The sequence below is a fragment of the Myotis davidii genome, unplaced genomic scaffold, assembly GCF_000327345.1.
Source record: "Myotis davidii unplaced genomic scaffold, ASM32734v1 scaffold1316, whole genome shotgun sequence".
NCBI classification, from domain to species: Eukaryota; Metazoa; Chordata; class Mammalia; order Chiroptera; family Vespertilionidae; genus Myotis; species Myotis davidii.
Window position 1 is genome coordinate 957,608 of NW_006287901.1, and position 21,901 is coordinate 979,508.

The 21,901-nt window shown below is 36.3% G+C and overlaps 1 protein-coding gene across 3 annotated transcripts in view; it reads right to left on the reverse strand.

Annotated features, from left to right (window-relative positions):
* The window catches only part of CHRM2 (cholinergic receptor, muscarinic 2), a 156,620-nt gene that overhangs the window by 97,007 nt on the left and 37,712 nt on the right, over positions 1-21,901 (reverse strand). Inside the window, exon 1 of one of the 3 annotated variants that reach the window (XM_006759582.2) lies at positions 18,387-18,728. The exons of 1 other annotated variant lie outside the window; for it this stretch is intronic. The gene's annotated coding sequence lies outside the window, so the exon portion shown is untranslated. Of the gene's footprint in view, positions 1-18,386; positions 18,729-21,901 lie in introns of those variants that run through there. One more of the 3 variants, XM_006759584.2, reaches the window with a different exon arrangement.

Here is a 21,901-nt window from a genome sequence, read left to right on the forward strand (position 1 = left end):
GTCCATTGTATGTTCTCTGTGATGTATTGTCACAAAAGTCTTATGTAGTTTTGGGAGTTCTTTAATGCTGCATGTCTCCTTGTGCTGAGTCTACTACATTCATGAACAATTCTTCTTAAGAAGCCAGTCATCGCTCAGTGCCTACCATTGGCTAATGAGGTTAAATAACTGGTTAGACTGAAACAACTCATCAATTGCTTGACTGAGAAGGAATTTTTGCATCTGACTAATCCAGTTTGTGTCAACAGAGCAAAGAGAACATTCCTGGGACAACGTTCATGTCTTACACAGTCCATGCCATGCCTGTTGGGATCTCCATTATTTAAAATCTGCCTTGGAAATTTCACATCTTTACCGATCTTAGTAGAAGAAAATAGTAACTTGCTTGAGTGTTATTATTATTATTATTATTATTATTATTATTACTACTAGAGGCCTGATGCATGGAATTCGTGCCAGGGGCTTTGCCTTCACAGCCCCTCACAGCCTCGGCCGGCCCTTGCAGCCCCAGCTTCATCTGGAAGGTTCTCCGGACAGTCACTCCGCTGTTTGGTCTAATTAGCACATTAGCTCTTTATTACATAGGATTATTTTATCATTCATAACCTCTTTGTTTATAATAAGCTTTAGTATTTTTCCTATGGTTGCAGGTGTGTGGATAGGTCCCTTAAAGGAAACATCTTACATAAAATATTAAGTAAAGGATTTACAATAATGATCTAAAAACCCTCTGCAACACTAAACCCACAAAATGGTATTGTAATTAAAATTTATTTAAGACTGAATATTTTCCAGACATTTAACATGTGATAGTTCACTTAATCTCTTGATCATAACAGCACTCATATGCACATCCAATTGTAATCCAAAGTCAAAAGATAAGTAAAGTGAGGCTCAAGATTTGGCAAGTAAAGGAGAGTCACTTTATCTCATCTCTTTGCAAAGTGTGTTTTTCTCTGAAAACAAAGCAAAACAAAGCAGTCTTCTCTCAGGCTGTACCTCAGCATAAAATGCAAGGAAAGAAAAAATAGCAACTCAATGTACCGGTCTTTGGAAGTAAAATCAGAGTGCCAGTAAAACTCTTTAATTCCTCCCAGTTGCCGAGGAGGGAGTCAAGAACTGCAGTCCAGAGAAATGACATCAAATTCAACAATTAAAAGACAAATTGCTATTATCCAAGTCTGTCAGAAGGTGGGATGAGGAGTAGCCAGGATGCAGAGGGAACCTGAACATGATTGTGTAGAGTTCAAGGGCAGGAGTGTGAAGAAACTGTAGATGAAGAGTGTGTAGATGGAGAAAGGGTGAAAAGACATAAACTGGGATAATAAGCCAAGGCAGAATATCCCACAGGAAGTTGAATGTTATGTAAAGGAGCTTTAGTTTTTTAATAAAAAGTACAAAAAGAGCTGAAACCGGTTTGGCTCAGTGGATAGACCGTCGGCCTGCGGACTGAAAGGTCCCCAGTTCGATTCCGGTCAAGGGCATGTACCTGGGTTGCGGGCACATCCCCAGTAGGAGATGTGCAGGAGGCGGCTGATCGATGTTTCTCTCTCATCGATGTTTCTAACTATCTCTCTCCTTCCTCTCTGTAAAAAAATCAATAAAATATATTTTTAAAAAAAGTACAAAAAGAACATCATTAAGCCAGTAGACATATTTTCATTGTCAAGTGATCATAGTAGTTACTTCGTGGAGAAGAGCAGGTAGCCTGGTAAAAAATATTCTTACAATAATCTAGAAGAAATAGGATGTGAGACTGAAGTAAGGTCATGGCAATGAAAACAGAGATATGTGAGAAGTAAAATTGTGTTTAATTCACAGGATTTCTGATTGATGAGATTTGTTGTTTGAAAGGAAGCAAAGAGTCAAGGGTGACACCAAAGTTTCTGCTTGAGCAAATAAGATTTAGGAAATTATAGAACAGGTAACAATGCTGCCAATGGAAACAAGGCCCTGAGCAAATCTCAGGACCCAATTGAGGCTGGAAACCATGACTTTGTAGTGGCCCCAACCTGCATGGAGGTGACATTTCTATAGTATCACTTGGGGGGGCAGAATGCAGCATTAGAGAAGGCAGATTTTATTTTTTTTAGAAAAGGGGATTTTCTGCGTGTGTGTGACTGATTTGAATTAATGACAAGAGTATTAAAGTGATGGGTTGTGGAATTTAAACAATTTAGAGAATGAAGGGAAGAGTGAAGGAAGCTGACAATACAGTTAAGTTAGAGGGGCAGCATTGCTAAAGGTCCATATAATATTGGCCAGTGCACATAATTGGAATAAGAGAGCTATAAAAATAGGAAGTCGTAGACAGAGTGGAATGTTTGAGTGTAGGATTTTAGGGGTGATGGAACTGCTTTAGATGATAACAATCTTGTAGTTTTGGGTGACTGGAATGGGAGAAGGCAAATCTCATTGAAAACAATGAGGAGAAGAGACTGAGAGAAGTTACTAGATGAGTGAACATTAAAGCCATCCAGGTTGACCAGAAGACTTGAAGTGGAGATAAAAAGTGTGGACCAGATATTGAAACTTCCTTGAAGGACACAAGTTGGTAGATAAGAGAAATGAGAAATGAGGGAGAGTTGGTGTAGTAGCAGCATGAGTTCCAGGGAGCAGGCTTTTATACACCACCGTGTAGAAGTAATTCTGGAATCATTTACCAGGAGATTGGAGGATTCAAATATCCACATCTAGATCCTGAGGTCCTTGGGCTATGAAAAAACGAGCACACTTAATTTGAGATGATTGTAGGAAAGTGGTGCCCTCAAGGGATAGAAGGGTACCAGTTGAGATCAGGAGGTATTCAGGAAAGTTTGGCATGAGTGGGTAGATGCAGTGTTTGTGCTGAAGAAGAGGTACATGGAGTGCCATGTGTTTGAGAGCACAGGGAAAGCTGAGTCAGGAAAAGGCATTTCAGCATGGGCTTTGAGAAACAATGATAAGGGTCTAAGGTATGATGGGTTGAAGGTGACTGCAATTTTTCTCCCAAAATGATTAATATGCAAATCTAGTTTACATATGCTCCAGGTTTAGGGCATGAAGGGAGTGTGTCTTAGTCTATAAGGGCAAAAGATACCTCAACACATCCCCCAGAAAACGTTGCAAGCTGAAGTTTCAAAATGCTGTAGAACCTCACAGAGGGGTCAGTATTAATTTACTATGTGGAGCTGATGAGCTCCACTCACCATCGTGATTATGCACACACTGTATTCTCAAGCTCTGCACATGGATGTGAGGTCTCATTTAAAGTTTGAATCACGTGCCACATTGGTGGTCAACCATTTCATCACTTAGTCAATCGCCCCAATTTATTTCACTAATAGCTATAAAAGGAAGAAACTGCGCTGCAGAAGGTTTCAGTATCTTAGTTATGGGTACATAGTTACTTGGCTAAGAGTACACATCGACAGCAACTGACAAGGGCCTGATTCAATATGAGGAGATGGGCAATAATCCGTCTCAAAATACGCAGCCATCAGAATAGCTGAGGTCTTTTAGTTCCAGGAGAGGGTTCCACGTGTGTTGGAATCACTGGTGCTTACCTACATTGCATTCACTGACCTATAAATATGTCAGAAGCATTTGAAAAGTCAGTTATTGAGGAGCACTCATGAGTTAACTATCTAGAAAAACAAACAATCCAAATACTGATGACAACTGTGACTGAAGTAGGACACAATAGAGCTAGAAGAACCAAAGTAGTAAGAATGGAAGTGGGCACCAGGTCACTTAGTCCAGCTAGAAACAGAGAGAAAGAGCTTTCTGGAAAAGTGAAGCAGCAGGGACAGGGCTGTGCAACACAGTGGACCACTGGGTAATTGTATATAGTTTCATAAGATTACAGAATTAAGAGTGAGGAGAGAAAAAGAACAAACTGGAGAGGTAAGAAGAGACATGAATTTGAAGAACTTATTAGAATATGGACTTAGCCTATAGGTAATGGAGATTATTGAAGGATTCTAAGCAGGAGTACTTGAGATTTCTAGTAATGACTTTTAATTAAGATAAACCATACCCATTAGAGCCTTAGAATATATGGAGATGTATAGCATTTAAAGAATTACTTCTATCCAATTGCAAGTTTTAATAAAAGCATCTTGATCCTAATATAAACTAATTTAAAAACTTTAAGGGAGTACACTACCATTGTGTGGAAATTCACTTACAGAAACATCTCCCCCAGGTGCTGGACGAATTATAGTTTTCATACAATGCTTTGAAGTGAGAACAGGCAAAATCAATTGTTACGGCATGTCCTAGGGGTCTTCAAAAGGCTGTGCACTCAGCATAATATAGAGGAAATGGCCAACTGTTTTCTGCCACATTGCACTTTAAAAATAGCTAGCTACACAAAAGTTATAAATGTTAATTTCCCGGGAAAAGTATTTGGACCATCAGTAATAGCTATTTCTCTAGATACAACCAGAGTTCCACTTTGTTAAGAAGCCATTCAGCATAAGTTTCTCATATTCATATCTCATTATGCATTGACATTAGAGGACCTCAGTGTGTGGTTCTCCCCAAGAGGAACCACCAACAAGAACTATCCATTATTGAGAGAAAGCGGCAATGACGTGGGCTGCAAATGTTGCCTAGGATACCCTTCCCATGGGCATCTGCTTTCAGTTGTGAGCTTTCCACTGGCCAGGAATGAAGCGCAGGCATAAAGATCCCACAGAAAGATATGCCACTGAGCTACTGGAAATGTTTCTATGACACAAGCCTTGAGAATCAACAATCTTGCTGACAACATTGAAAGTGTCACTTCAAATGATTATAAACCTACTTTCTGAGCATGATAGGATAACAACAGGAGTATGAATCCTAAAAAGGTAGTATATATGCACATATGCATAACCCATGGACACAGACAATAGTGCGGTAAAGGCTTGGGGTGGGGGGTGAAGGAAGTCAATTGGGGAAACAAGGGCCATCTGTAATATTTTAAAGATAAAAACTTTTAAAAAGCAAAAATAGGTATAAGTCAAATCTTAGAATTTCAGTATAAATTTAAAATTCTGTAATCTAAGTTTTTACTGTTTTAATATTAAAAAGAAGAAAAACAAATTACTTGTTGTTAGTAGCCAGCAATTTATAGGTAAGCATTATCATCCAATATCTGTATGTCCAATAGAGGGCATAATGCATGAAGTGAAGTAGTGAATTTCAACTTTCTGTCTCTCCTGAGGTGATAGTACTATTGTCTAATTCATTGCTTGATAAACTCTTCTGAGGCACTGAGGACATAAAGCTCTCAGGTGAACAGTGACCGGCTTCAGTGCTTTATATCTTGGTTGGAAAGACTAGACATTTTGTTCCACAGGTACATGTTGGATCTTTGTTTCCTGCTCCCTTCATTCAATTTCCTCACTTCTTAAAAGCTTTTTTCTTTCTCAGAAGAAATCAGTTATTCTACAACAAAGGCCTCTTGTGTTATATGTCTCCTTTTAGTGGATTTTCAAGTTGATTACTTCTGCTCCATGATGGATTATCCATTGGGTAGATTAGGCATACGTTTAAGGCCCCAGGAAAACCATCCAAAATATCCATGGCCAATATGACTCCACCTACCTTTTTAAGACCCCCATCTTACTTACTACTCCTTCCTTAAGACTAACAAATATGATCTTATTCTTGAACTTAGTTATTCTGAAGGGAGAAAGGTTCTAAATGGAAAGATGGGCTGCAATTTTTTTTTTTAAATCTAACATCTCAACGTTTCCTAAACTGGTCCTGTATTTCTAGGAAAATCGCGACATTTATTCATGTATTGGGGTTTATGTTTAAGATTGTACATTAGGCCCTGACCGGTTTGGCTCAGTGGATGACCACCCATGCCTGTTTATCTCATTCTCTCCCCGAAAGGTAGTAAATGTGCGTAGAGTAGCTCTGAGGGTGTAGTAACCATGGAAGACACAGCCAACTAATCTCTCCCGACCCGTTCATGATTCTGAGCCTGTGCACAGCCAGCAACCAGCCTTCCCTTTTTCAGTGAGTCAGGCATTAATACATTCTCACATTATGAACCCACAGGAGGTGAAGAGATATAAAGTTTATTATTCACATTATTCCCTATGTCAGGTCATGGGAAAGGATAAGGAGATTAAGTATATGGTGACCAATTTTGAATGGAGAAAAGATTTGAACATCCAAGGAAGAAAGAAAGGAGAAAAGAGATGTAAGGAAAGAGGAAGACAAGCAGATAGTAAGTGTACAAGCCTAAAAAAATATTGAAGAGAACAAAGAAAAATAAGGAAAGTTAAAAATAGTGTAAGTGATTTAGTTGTATGTAGACGCTATCATGCCTTATTTTTAAATTGGTAATAAAACTATTCTGAAAAGGACTTGGTGAAATTTTATAATAAACTAAAAGCATGTTCTAGAACCATCAATACAAGGATTAAGGAAATAAGAGTCATAAAAAAGAAAGTAAATATCTAACAAAGGAAACTTCTAAAATGGAAATCAAAATAACCTCTAAACTTGAACTTCCTAATAGCTAAAGAACTGTATACATGTATACATCTATTGAGAGAGAGAGAGAGAGAGAGAGAGAGAACACAATAAAATTAATTGTCAATTTCCCTTAATCGTGAATTGTAAAGGGAATTTAGCTTTTCTCTTTATATGGAGATATTCATATAAAAAGTAAAGAGTATTTTAAATGGTTGTTTTCAAAAACACAGGTACATTATATGCTGTAATATTCAATACTAGAGGCCCAGTGCATGAAAATTCATGCACTGGAAGCAGGGTCCCTCAGCCCAGCCTGCCCCCTCTCACCATCCAGGAGCCCTCAGGGGCCAGAGGCGACCCGGCTATCAGGGCAAGGCAACACCCCATCACACCTCTGCTGCTGCCACTGCCGTCAGTGCAAGCCTCGGCCAGCCCTGGTTACCTGCACCTCGGGCGGCCCTGGGTGGCTGAGGGGCTGAGGGTACTGTAGGTCTTCAGAGGCAGGCACACAGAGTGGCTGGCATGCCTGCCTCCCCGGCAGGGCTGAGGGGAGTGGGCGCCACCATCTTGTGGCTGTGGGTGCCGCCATCTTTGAGGGCAGGGCAGTCAATTAGCATATTCCCTCCTTATTGGCTGTGGGGGCCACCATCTTTGTGATGGTGTGAGGGTTAATTAGCATATTCCCTCTTTATTAGATAGGATAAAGAAAGGTTTTAAAGAATGAGCATTTAAGGAGAAAGGGGATAAGTAAATAAAAAAGTAAAATGGAAGGAAAGATAAACTTTAAAGTCAAATGTGAATAGAGAGATATATAGAAAAATATGAAAAAACATGTTGTGTAAAACATGGAAATCTAACAATACCCACTCAAAGAAAAGAAAAGAAAGAGGCATAAAATAAATCTTCAAGTGAACTAGGTAATATGAATCCACATAATGAGTGCACCTTATAGCTATGATGAGATCATTTAAATACTTAAAAAAAATCTTCCATCAATGAACTCCAAAACAGACTGGTTAAAGGGTGAACACTTATCTATAGAGAATAGTATAGTCTCTAAAGTGAGGATTAGAAAACCAGAGACATATAAGCATAACCAACGGACACAGACACTAAGGGGATGAGGGCAAAAGGGTGGGGTGGGTGGGAGGAATGGGAGGATAAGGACACCTATGTAATACCTTAATCAACAAAGAAAATAAATAAATAAAGTCCTTTGTCTTTTAAAAAAAAGTAAACAGATGAAGAAATACAAGCAAGAAGACTGGTAAAATGTGTTATTTTCTTTCTACAAAAAAAATTTGATTTTAATGTGATGCAGCAATTTCTCATTTGTGATACTAACAAAGGTAGAGCTTACATGCTTACACAGCTCCCAATAATAAGAATTCTGATATGAAAACCAAGATGGCAGCAGTAGCGAGGGTGTAAAAGGAAAGTTAGAACAACATAGGTACCAATGAAAGGTCCCTAGTCCGGATGAAGTAGTGAGAATTATGCAGTACTGCTTCCTGTAAATAGGCCTACCATTGAGTTAGATCACCACTGCTCTATTATTTGTAAATAATTACTCTATTAATTCAACAACAATATACAAGCACCTATAATGGGCCAAGGCTTGGAGACAGACAGAGTATATAAAAAAGAATGTGGCACAGTCATTAAGATAGATGTAATTCCTCCTGACTTCCATTTCTAAGGAAAAAAGTGTGATTTTCTACTGTTTGGTGTCATGCTGTACTTATTCACTGGGCTGGTCATTGGCAGTGTGCAAGAGAATCCTGTCACAAAGAATAATCATAGGCAATTCTCTGCCAGCCTTTCTCCCTGCATTCCTGAGAATTTTGCATATCACTACCAACATAATCCTCTCTCTTAATTCAATTATGACCAGGAGTTGGAACTTGTTAATGTATGTGGATTTAAAGAAGACATTACAGTTGAAAGTTATGAGATGCCTCAATCTCCCTTAAAGGAAAACATTTTCCTGTCTTTCAAAATTCCTGGAATTTCTTAATAATATAGGGGACCTGGAGTTGGATCAATATGCCCAAATTACTGATCACTTCAATTTAAAACCTATCACTCAATACAGGGAAGGTAAATTAGTCATGTCGATGATTCATTATAGTCTTCACGCTTTAGAATTGAACAGACTTTTCTTAGTGAATTATTCAGTAAATTAATCTTACGGTGTGCATGCACAGCCTTAATTAATTAATCCCGCTGAACCTGAGATCGATGATGCATGGATGTACTTGGTGACTTTAAGCAAGTAGTATAACTTTACTGAGGCATTTCTCCTTGTATGTTGCTTTCACTGAACCATCAAAATGAGCCTGGCAGTAGCTATCCATCTCTCTTCCCAAATACATCTCTTTTCTCCCAATGTACATTTCTGACATGGATGACTTGAGCATTATGGTAGAAGTCTGTAAGCTAATGATGCTAACTCTTAAAAGGTCACAAGTCATACTCTGGATATAGAGTGGACACTGGTGGGTGCATTAATCCACCCCTCTAGGCTATCACTTAGGATCTCAATCCTTTCTATTCCAGAAAGATACAAACAGCCATCTAAAAGCCCTAAAAAGTACCCAAGGACTTAATGTGTCCTTTACTCAGCACAGTCAACTTCATTCTACTAACAAATATTCGGATATAACTTACACTTCCCCAAACCTATCATTTGCATTATCTCATTTGTTCCCCTATAGTGGTTCTATGTGAGAGATAAGATAGATTTTATTAATATTTGTATTTTACAGTGGAGGAAACGGAGGCTCAGAATCCCACTGCTTATTAGAGCTATTCAATATCTATCAAGGTAGCAGTTGAGCAGCCAACAGCATCTTTGGTATAATTGTGTCTTGTTTTCCTTATGTGTTTTAAAGGGGCTTATTCTAATACCTCTCGTGGGCTGCTCCTGCATGATCCTCCTTTCAGAAGTGGGGGAGGTGGAGGCATTTGAATGGGGACCCATGGAGAAAGCTCTCTAGCACCTTCCAAAGAGCCCTGTTCTGTCTTTCTGAAAGAATCAGGGTGACAGTGTTTATTCTTTACCAATCACTACAATATGCAATAACTAATGAAAGCTCTAATTGTTTTCTTCCACTTGTTTTATCCTTTCTTTGTGCGAATCCCTTGCAATCAACTGGAGGGTAGCTCAGTCTGAGCTTGCTAATTCAGTGATTGTGTAATCAATTGAGAAAAATTGCATGAACCAGGAAAAGGGATGAATAATTGGAACAATACTGAACTAAAAGGAAGGAGGGATAAGCAATTGCATGTGAATTTTTGGGATTCTCGTATAAGATAGTAGATTGAGTCAGTCATGAGAGAAAAGGAGTTAGTCAGGTTTTACCAGTATTATCCAGCTATAAGATCCAGACTTTTCATTCTATACATTAAAATGACGTAAATGATTGACCAGATGGTAACAGCACTGTTCCTGGCACAACATGCTACCAATCCAGATAGATAAAGTTCCTGCTTTCGGAAGGGAGTTTTGGGAAATAAGCTGAAAGGGGGCAGTTAACTGTAATGGGAAAAGAAAGGCATTTGCAGTCAGAATCCCAGATCTGCCATCTGCATGTCTTGTCATTTCTTTGTTTTTCAGCTTCATTATCTTTAAAGAATAATACTGTCTCGTAGTATTGTTTTGAAAATTAAATGTCACTGAGATGATGGGTACTTAGTACGCATCAGAACCAGTAGTTGGGTACTAGGCCTGCAGGCTCGGAGGGCAGAGTCAGCTCCGCTCTGTTTGCTGTGGGCAGAAGCTAAGAAGAAAAATCTCCTCAAAAATAGACAAATGCGCTCTAGAGACCTCCTTGAGGAACTGACATTACTTCCAAAAGATGTCTAAATATTATTTTTTTCTTCTGAAAAGTAATTCCTTTAAACAATTCCTGGTAGAAATAGAAAACATAGTCTTCCATCTTGAATAATAAATAAAGTAATCCATAATTTATCATATTTTCATTCTAGATCTTTCAATAAGGGAAATGTCAGTCATGAAGAAGGTGCTCAAAAACATGTACCATGTAAATTAACAGAAAAGTTTGTTTTATGTCATGAAAGTATTTGAATGGATACTGAATACTCATGAAGTTAACTTATTTCATCATGAGCTTAATGTATCAAAATGTATTAATTATAAATTTATTTATTATAAATTAATATTTTAAATTGGTTGTTCACATGCATTGTAGGTTCCCCCTACTCTTCTTTTGTACATAACAGTAATAAGATAAATAAAAGTATAATAGCAACAACATTGTAATGCTTACTGATGCTCACTGTGTGCCAAGCATCACAGCAAGCTATTTGGCAGACTTTCTCGCTTATCCTGCCCAGCCATCAGATGTGATAGATATCCTTATTACCCAATTTTATAGAGGATACAACTCAGCCATAGATAAATTAATGTTGTGTATGTTGATATTAAATTCATTTAAAGTCAATTAGCAGCTTCTTGGTAGCAATGCCAAATATTTACCTTTTACCTTTTTAGAAGTACAGTGACATGATATTTCCATGGGATAATGTAGACTCTAGTGCTATTTCTCATTAAAAATAGCAATACTTTAGATGGTAAAGTTTTTACCACCTAATAAGCTATTCCAAGAGTTAGAAGTGTTGGGCTCAAGTCTTGGCTTTGCTGCTCATTGATGAGCAAGTGGAGACCTTCTACCTATACATAAGAGTTCTTCCTGCCCGCAGAGAATGAGGGCCCAGCTATGGCTAAGAGAGTGCATTGGAAGGTCTGTGTTCTGTCAGGACAAGAAGCAGGATTTATTGCTTTGTAGCTCTCGAAGCAATACTGCTTTTTCTACTATGATATGCCTGAGTCCCTGAAGAGACATTCCCTTGGGCAAACTCTCAGATTAACAAGCAATAAATATATAATTCCAGTTCTTTCCTTTCAATCAACAGAGTACATTCAATTGCAAGTGACCTGCTCTAACTTGCTAAGGAAGGAAACTATTTACATACTTTTGCCCCTTAATTATTATTGTCAATAAATTACTTGTAAAACATGCCAAAAATGGATGGAAACACAACAGGGAATCTACGATAACTTATGGTGTGTATTTAATAGATATTTGTTCAATTAAATATATTTAAAAGGAGGAAAGAAGTCACACAACAACTATTTTATTCTTTGACAACATCCAATATTAAAGAAATAAATATTTAAGCATATCTCGGTTAAAAAAAAACACCACCACCATAATGTTACTGAGGGAGGAGGGGTCAGAAACATTTAATTATCTTTTTCCTGATATTAAAAAATTCCTCTTCCTGCCGAAACCGGTTTGGCTCAGTGGATAGAGCATCAGCCTGCGGACTGAGAGGTCCCAGGTTCGATTCCGGTCAAGGGCATGTACCTGGGTTGCGGGCACATCCCCAGTAGGAGATGTGCAGGAGGCAGCTGATCGATGTTTCTCTCTCATCGATGTTTCTAACTCTCTATCTCTCTCCCTTCCTCTCTGTAAAAAATCAATAAAATATATTTTTAAAAAATTCCTCTTCCTATAAAAAGCTTCTGATGGGAAAGTATAAAAATTAAGATCTAGATTTTAATTACACCTTTATTGCAAAGACAAAATTGTAACAAAGCAATTAATATAAAGAAAATGGGAAATCATCATTAGCCCATTATTCTCCACTTATTTCATTTTTAAAAGCTATTGTCTATAGGGATAGATCTTTAATGTGGTTGTAATGTGTGAAAAAGATATGAAGAATTTTATGGGTGGTCATTTGAAATTTCAGTGGAATCTACTGAAAAAGCAGTACCCCTTTTCAGAAAATATCTAAAAAGCTGTTTCAGACTTGTGTTAATCCATATTTATAAGAATGTCATATGTACAGAGGAGAATATATATGTATATATTGCAGATTCCCTTGAATCATAAATATTGCATAAAAAGGATAAGAAAACTCAGTACATGAACTGGGTTATAAAATGGAAATTGATTGAACTGAGACATTTTATATCTAGGTTGTAATTAGTGACTGTGTTATTTGTAACCAAATGCAATTGTTCCATTCACTCCCTCCTTCCTTCAAACTAGATACAGCCTCGGGGTCCAAATAAATGAGCCTCAGCACAGTATGGAGGGGAGGAACATGGCTTTGGGTCCCAGCCCTGCCAGAAACTAGTTGTATGACATTGGACAAATTACTTAATCAGTATTGTGATCCTTAGCTTCCCTAAGTGTAAATTGGGGGAAAATAATGGCATCTAATTTACAGAGTGGTTGTACATGTGGAATACTTGGGCAAATACGAAATGTACAGTAAACACTAAATAAATGCTACCTTTGCTTTTTTGTCGATAACTTTGCTGTTGTTATATTTAGGAAGCTATTAACTTAAGATGTATATTATATATATATTACTGGCTATTGCATGTTTTACTATGATGCTAGTTATATGAAGTGACAAAACGTTAATTTTTAATCCATACCATTGCTGGAACCCAACATTTTGTTTGCTGAATAAAACCATTTTCTTTACAAATGAGTAATTTAGCATCACTTTACAGTGAGGTTGTTGGTTCTGTTCTTCTTTAACTAAGACTGTTTGGATGGAATTGGCCAGAAATGGTTAGTTTTCTCTGGAAGTTACAGAAACCATGATTAACCCCACTAATCAGGTATAGAATCTGTTTATCGAAACAACTGAAGTACTAAGAAAAACTAAATTAAAAACACACAATTTGGAATGACAACTGAATGACTATAATTTGAATGATTTAATTGAGCATCCTCTCTCTCTCTCTCTCTCTCTCTCTCTCATACACACACACACACACACACACACACACACACCACTTAATTTTAAATAACATAACCTAAGAATTATACATACGGCCAGGAGTTATGTACTACTCATCACTAACAAAACATCAATAACAATGAAAAATAGCAACAACAAACAAAAGGCAGAATTAAGGATTCAAGTTTTCAAAGATTGCAACCTGCTGTCAAGGAGTGAGAGAGAACGGGTGATGGCAGGTCCAGCCGTGCACAAGTATCAACACCCCTCCAATCACATTCCTTTCATGTTCTCCCTTCGTAAACACAGAAGGCTTTATTCTGGAAATCTCAGGGATGAAAAGAGATTTGCAGACTTCACATCTCACAAAGGTGACAGGTGTAGTAGCAAAGCCAATAGCTCTTTTGGTGCTTTCGTATAAGGACCTTATAGTTCTAAAAAAGGATTCAAAATTCTGTCAGAGGATCTATCTTATTGCAACAACTAGAGGTCCGATGCACAAAATTCATGCAAGCGTAGGCCTTCCTTCCCCTGGCTGCTGCACCAGCTTCCCCGCTCTGGCACCCAGGACTGGAGCTTTGCTCCAGCCACTGCCAGGCACCCGGGACCCGGGCTTCCCTCCAGCCCCAGCTTCGTCTGAAAGGATGTCTGGAATGAGGTCAGGAATGACATCCAGTCTAATTAGCATATTACCCTTTTATTATAGATAATTATGTGGCTTCAATTCAAACTCCCTGGAAATAAGGCAGCATTAAAGTCATGGGGACATAGAATGTTACTGAAAGAATCAATATGTATTTGTTTACTATACTAATCAAAATCATAGCTAATTAATATCTGCTTGGTATTTATAAAGTTATGACACTGTATAGAGAATTGAGCAGTACTTTAAATAGTGAGAACAAAATGATTAGAGATGCAGCTCTCTGTCAGCTTGAATTACCTAAATAATCTGAATGCAATGTTGTCTTTGCTCTTTCTTAAGTATCTTCTCCCCTAGCCCCAACCCAACCCCTTAACTTGGCTAAAAATCACACTTACCATTATTCACCCAACTGTATAAATGGCTCTTGCTGTGTGTGTGTGTGCGTGCACATGCACAATTTTACCTTGGAGGAAAATTTTATTCTACCAATAACACTTCTTTTACCCATTGTTGATTATACTCTGCAACTGACCTTGTACAAAATGATTTCACAATATTAAAGTCAGTGCTTCTTTGCCTGACTGGTATGACTCATTGGTTGAGCGTCATCGCATGAACCAAGAGGTCACAGGTTCAATTCCCAGAATTCAGGCTCGATCCCCAGTAGGAGTTGTGCAGGAGCAGGTGATCGATGATGTTTCTCTCTCATCAGTCTTTCTATCTCTATATCCCTCTCCCTTCCTTTCCCTCTAAAAATCAATAAAAGCATATTTTTAAAAAATTTGAAGTCAGTGCTTCTCTGAAAAGAAAATGGTTGCGTATCCATGCATATTTGTGTTAATGAAGGACAACTATGTAATAAAAAGGTATAAATGTGTGTGAATTGAAGAAGAGAGTGTACCTAAAGTTGTACACTCAGGTAGGTTTGTGAATGAGATATAGACAATGCTTGAAGAGCATGGGTTTCAAGAATGTGTTTTTTCTACATGTATGTATGTGCATAGATATACATATAGTTCTTCTTAGGATGCAATTTAGCATAATGATAAACCTGAATTCTACAGCTCAATTTTTTGCATTCAAATTCTAGGACCAGCATTTATTAGCTGTGTGACCTTGAGTAAGTTATGCGCACACTCTCTGCCTGAGTTTTCTCATCTATAAAGTGGTCATAAGATTTTTATGTACCTTATGGAATTGTAATAAAGACTAAATAAAGGAATCTTTTAAAAGGCTTAGCCCTGGTACATAGTAATCAGTAAATGTATTTTAATTATCTACCAAAAAAAAAAAAAGAAAAGAAAACATGCTCTAAGAAATAGAATTGTGCTTGCTGTATATGTGTTAGAGAGCAACACTGTCTATGGCATGCATGTATTCATGATGTTCTTTCTCTCCCCATAAAGTTGGCACCTTCTGTATCATTAAATAACGTGAAAATAAGAATAGTTGGAAGCATGCCTGTGTATTGGCTCAAGAAACATTGAGTTCATTAAAACAAAATTAAGTATTTAAATCACTTGCAAGAGAATGAATCAGAACAAAGAATTTTGAAATGGCGAGGTCCTGCTATACAAGGCCTTGTAATCACAGAAACCGGTGAACAAGAGGTAGCAAAGGCGTGGTTATACAGCACAAGGCTACTGAGAATATTGAAATGGAAGAAAACGTGCACAAATGTAGAGGCATATGTGATGAAAATACAAAAATTTAATAGCAATAATGTCACTCTAAATCCTCATGTTACATCAAAAAAGATCTGAAGCTGAGTGTGAAATAAGCAAATGCTTTGATCATTACTATAAAATAATTATAAAATATCATTCTTTAAAGTAAAACTAAAAGCAAATTTAAATTTGAAAACCTATATATTCTCCAAATCACTATTTGAGATAGATAGTTCATAAAGTAAAAGATGAAGAAAAAATGAAACATAAAGTATAAAATGAAAATAGAAAATTGAGAGAGAAAAAATGAGATTATTAAACCTCACATTTAAAAGTGAATACTCAAGAATCAAAAATAAGTAAAATCCAATTATATATTTTTAAAAAACTGACTGAACAAATGGCACAAAATAATTAAAAATAAAAGTGTAGCAAACAGTTCTCAGACAAAGTAAAAGAGAAGAAATAGAAGGGAGTACCATGAGTTTCATAAAAATTAGAATTACCAGCAAAACATTTTAAACAGAGTAGAGAATATAGTAATAATTAATTATGTATAAAATTCAAAATGTGTTTTTAAAAAACTATTAGAATTTGACCAAAACACAATAGGTGGGGAAAAAAAAACATACAAATGCAGCAACAGATCAGGTAGTAAAAAAAAAAAAAAAAAGAAAAAAAAGGAAATGACAATATAATCAATTGTGGAATGAATATAAATGAAACGGTGTGTGTGTGTGTGTGTGTGTGTGTGTAACTGGCCCTCTTCAATGAAGACTAGAATCTTTTTTTCAATTAGCCAAATAATTCAAAAACTAAAAAAGTGAGACAATTTAAAAAAATATAATTGTAAGGCCACATTTCTGGCCAAAATGCAATAAAAGTTGAAATTTATAAGAAAATTTTAAATAAGAACAAACCCAACAAATATACAGCACTTTAGATCTTAAAAAGTAAAGTGATCATTGAGTTAAGAGAAAAACCAAACTATAATTTTCAACAAATACTACTATTTGTTGAACATTTGATTTTTCTGTCATTGTACTATATCCTTACAAGAATATTATTTCATTTAATCTTGCAAAGCACATAAGGTAAGTAATTTTACTATAAATTACAAGTGGATACTGTGAGTTGGAGTTGCTTTCACAATATGTGCAGAAATCAAACCTAAGCCTGTTTCATTCTAGGCCCAGGTTCTTATTAACCATGCTATATTTTAAAATTTTAGATGAGACCAAAGCAATTATTAGAGATGAATTCATAGTTACAAATGTTCTCAATACCAAACAAGAAGGATTTTTTAAAAAGAAGGAGCTTAGCATTTAACTCAAGAAGCTACAAAAAGAAAGGAAACAAAAATCCCCATTAAATTAAGAAGTAACTACAAAAAATAAGTAATAAATTATAAAATCAAAAGCAATAGAATTATTAAAATTCGCATAATTCTGGTAAGGCTTACCAAAACTGAATGATAAAAATGTAACTAAAATTAGAAAAAGAAAATTAGTAACAGACTTGTAGAATAATTAAATTTAACAGAATCATATGTACAATTATGTGATAAAATTGTAAGCATTTTATTAAGTAAATAATCAATAGGGAATTCATAATTTACCAAAATTCATGAATGAGGGTATATAAAATATGAATAATCAAATAGCTTAGAAAAATGTTATACTTATAAAAACTTTATAGAAAAGAATTTGAGCTTTCTACCAAAAGTGCTGGGTCATTCAAATATTTAAAGAACTGATAATTCTCATGCTCTATAAACTCTTCAAGAGCATAAGGGAAAAGAAGAAACCACTAATTAATTTCATATAATCAGTGTTATTGATATAAGTATGAGCCAAATAAAACTCAAAAAACATTTTTAAACTTTAAATTAGTCTCAGTTATGAACGTAAATACACAAAGCTTTAGTAAAATACTAGCAAATGGAATTCAACAGCATATTTAATAGAGTAACATATCATACCAATTAAAGCCATTGAATTTGAAAATGTGTTAATAGAAGGAAACTAAAATTTGATACATCACTCAACAGTTCCAATAAGAGTATTACATATACAAATCCCAATGCAACTACAAACAAAATATTTGATAAAAGACAATTTTTAATATCATATATAACACCTACCTTAGATCAACCCCTTGTCCAATCTTAGTAGTAAAAAAACCCCAAAACCAAACTAATAGATTTCTTGTTAAAGTATAATAAGAATGATTGCCTCAACATTATTATTGTTGTATAACAGTAATATATCTATATTAACAGTTTTATAGCAGTATAAACATCATCCCAATTCAAAAAGATGTTAACTAAAAACAAGTATATATTGCAAAGCAAGGAACATTCTTCCATTAGTTATCAATTATATACTTTTATATCAACTAAACCAAATAAATTCAAATTTTAAAACAATGCATTGCTTTATATGACAGACTCACCTATTAGTAGAACTCCTGCTATACATAACTAAAATCCACAAATAAATATTTTAGTTATACCGGTCATTTTTAATTAGCTTTTATAAAGATAAATCTTTTTATAGTATTTCCATCCTAATAGAGTACATTGTGACACCAGCTTTAATAAATTCACAAAAACACATATATTTTGATGCAGAAATGAGAAGTTTGTCCTTATTTTTGAAAGAAAAAAAAGAGTAAGATTTTTTTTTTAAGAATAAGACTTTAAGATACATTATGGAAGATACCGATTTAATTCTTGGGAAGATGGGGTTAGAAGTGTCCGCTGATTGTGAACAGCTCAACAGCATGGAGTCCTCCAGGTTGGTGTATCTGAAAACGTGACCCACCTGGAGATCCATGGTGTCGAACAATGAACTTTCCAAACCAGCAGGGTCTCCACAAAGTGAGGGGAGCTCCTCTTCAACATCGTTGGTTGGAGAACACACAACCTACGTCTACACTAACCCAAATTAGTTTCTGTCCTTCGTCTTCTCTGTTAGAATTTCCTCCATCCATTCTCCATTTCTGGCCTATTTTTAAGCTCCTGGCTCTGATGTATGTTTCCCAGACTCCAGATTAACCCCAGGTCTGAACATTTTACCTTTGATAAAGAAAAATGAACAAGAAAACCAGCAAGAAATTACAGGTTGTGTCTACCTTATCATGAAGATCCAGAAAGTACCAAAGTGTGGCTGTTGTATAACAAATATAGTAAACTGTACTTGGTGACCAAATGTTTGCACCTTGCTTTGGAATTTCAAAGTTCAACTACTATATTTGATTGAAGTTTTCTATATTTACACAGCGAAGAAAGGATGACCTGCTAATTGTCCTTTGTAAAAACTGACCTAGGATTGGGCTGCAACCAACTTTTAAAGATCTACTTGTTTACGATTTGCCCTTTTATGTTCAGGGTTATCTTAAAGCTGTTCCATCTTCGCTGTAGTCTGTTCCTGGTGCCCCTGGAGCTGCATTTCCTGGGATTTGTGAAATCTACTTTTGCTCTGCTTGCTCCTCTGTGTTCCTCTGCTCCTCACAGATGGGCACACCAGCTGCTCCAGAGCCTGTAGTTATATCTCCCACAAACATCGCCACTGTCCCTAGGCTGGACTAAGGTGCAGGGACACAAAGTGCCTGCATGAGTTCAAAGGACCAAGAAAGTAGTGTGTTTAACACATGTCACAACAAAAGGTCACAGAGAGGCAAAGCAACCTTGAGAAAGAAAAACATGGTTGGAGGCATCATGATCTCTGATTCAAAGTATACTATGAAGTGACAATAATCAAAACAATAAGGTACTAGCACAAAAACAGACCCATGAATCAATGGAACAAATAGAGAGCCCAGAAATAGACCCTCACTTTCTATGTCAATGAATCTAATACGAAGGAAGCAAGAACATATAATGAAGAAATAACAGGGGCCTGGAACATATAGTGTTAGGAAAACTGCAGATACATGCAAAAAAAGGGGTGGGGGCACTGGACCACTTTCTTACACCATATACAAAAATAAACTCAAAATAGATTTGACCTGAAACCATGAAACTCCTAGAAGAAAACGTAGGCAGTAAATGATTTATCAGTCTAAGTAATACATTTTTGGATAGTCCCTTTAAGCAAGGGAAACAAAAATAAACAAATGGTACTTCCTAAAACTAAAAAGCTTCTCAGCAAAAGAAACCATCAACAAAACAAAAAACAACCTGCTGAATTGGAGAAGATATTCGATAAGGTGTTGCTATCCAAAATATGTAAGAAAATTCTATAAAAAATTAAACAATTTGATCAGAAAATGGACAGATGTTTAAGCGAAATAAGACAGTCAGAGAAAGTAACACATGATCTCACGCATATGTGGAATCTAATGAACAAAATAAATTGATGTACAAAAATAGATTCAGAGCCCTAACCAGTTTGGCTCAGTGGATAGAGCATCGGCCTGCAGACTGAAGGGTCCCAGGTTCGATTCCGGTCAAGGGCATGTCAGTGGACACAGACATTGGACTGGTGAGGGCCTGTGGGGGAGGGGCAGGGGCGGGTTGGAAAAGGTCAGTGGGTGAAAATGGGGGACTATGTAATACTTTCAACAATAAAGAGGAAAAAAGTAAAAAGGCACTATTGAACAACTAATAAAAAAATGGGCAGAGGACATGAAAAACATTTCTCCAAAGATGGCCAACAGGCATATGAAAAGACGCTCAGCATTACTATCACCGGGAAATGCAAATCACAGACACAAGGAGATATCACCTCACACCTGTCAGAATAGCTATTATCAAAGTCAACAAGTGACGTTTTGGCGAGGAAGTGGAGAAATGGGAACCTTTGTGCACTGTGGTGGGACTGCAAACTGGTGTAACTACTGTGAAAAACAGTGTAAAGATTCCTCAGAAAACTAAAAATAAATCTACCATATGACCCAGCAATTTCACCTCTGGGTATTTATCTAACAACAACAACAACAAAAACCAACACGAATTGAAAAAGATATATGTGCCCACATAATTATTATAGCATTATTTACAATTATGCGCTGACACGCACACATACGCACACACATACACACAAACAATGAAAAGAAAATGAAATCTTACCATTTGGGGCAGCATGGATGGACTATAGGGTATTATGCTAAGTGAAAAATCTCAGAGAAAGATAAACACTATATGGTTTCAGTTACATATGGAACCTAAAAACAAAACAAAACAAATAAACAAAACAAAACAAAACAACAAAAACAGGTTCATAGAAACAGAGACCAAAGGGTTAACTACCATAAGGAGGGGCTGAAAAGATGAAGGGGAATCCAGCCAATAATATTGTGATAAGTTTGCATGGTGACAGAGGTTTGTTAGGATTAGTGGGATGATCACATTGTAAGTTGTAAAAATGTTGAATCACCATATTGTAAACCTGAAACTAATATAACCAAGATAATATGGCATAATAACTATACCAAATAAATAAGTAAATAAATAAACAAATAAGTTTAATCCACCTGCTTTCGACTTTTAGATGTTAACTGGGGCTATATGTATTATTTTTTAATGAGAGAGAGATAAAAATTAAAATGTATATACCTTTGGAAGACACAATAGGTTAACTGCTCACCTCTTATGAAGGTGTTAGCTAAGTCCAAACTCTTCTGAAATGTATACCAATTATTAATTCTCAAAATAATTCTAATTATCAATTACTAGCAGCTGGCTGCAAAAACGGATAGATGAATAGACAGATAGACAGTTGAGTTTAAAAGATCATAGTATGAGTGTTAATAGTCAATAATTATTTTCATATTTTGATCCGAGAGTAGGCTTTGATTGTGCAGTAAGGACCCCCGAAGCCTGTTGAAGGTGGAAAGAACAATGATCTGGTAAGAGGAGGCTGAAGTGTTAAAGACAGCTCTTCACTTATCTAATCTAGTTTAATTTAAGAATCCCATTCCATTATGTACTGGCAGTTCTTCCTCTCTGGCCATGCATTAGCTTAGCATAGTTAGAGGTAGGCACACACACTCTTGTGGAAGAAAACCTGGGTTTCACTCTCACCTTGGGGCTTTAACAATTTATAACCAGCAACATCTTAGCAAGTCACTTAGCCCCCGAGTTCATGCTTCTCTGTGTAATATTTGAAAATAAGAGTTTTGTGAATAAGAGAATGTGCATGCAAGTTCTTTGTAAGCTGTAAAGCTTACACATTTAAGAAAAATTTAATATTGTTTTAATAAATGCAACTGATCGAGAAGCGAAAGGGTTGTGTTCTTACCACAGATAGGATTAAACAGCATCTGTATGTTCCTAACAATAGTAATGGAAAGAAGGAGGAAGAGTGACAGGTGGGAAAGGCCACAGGGGGGTTAT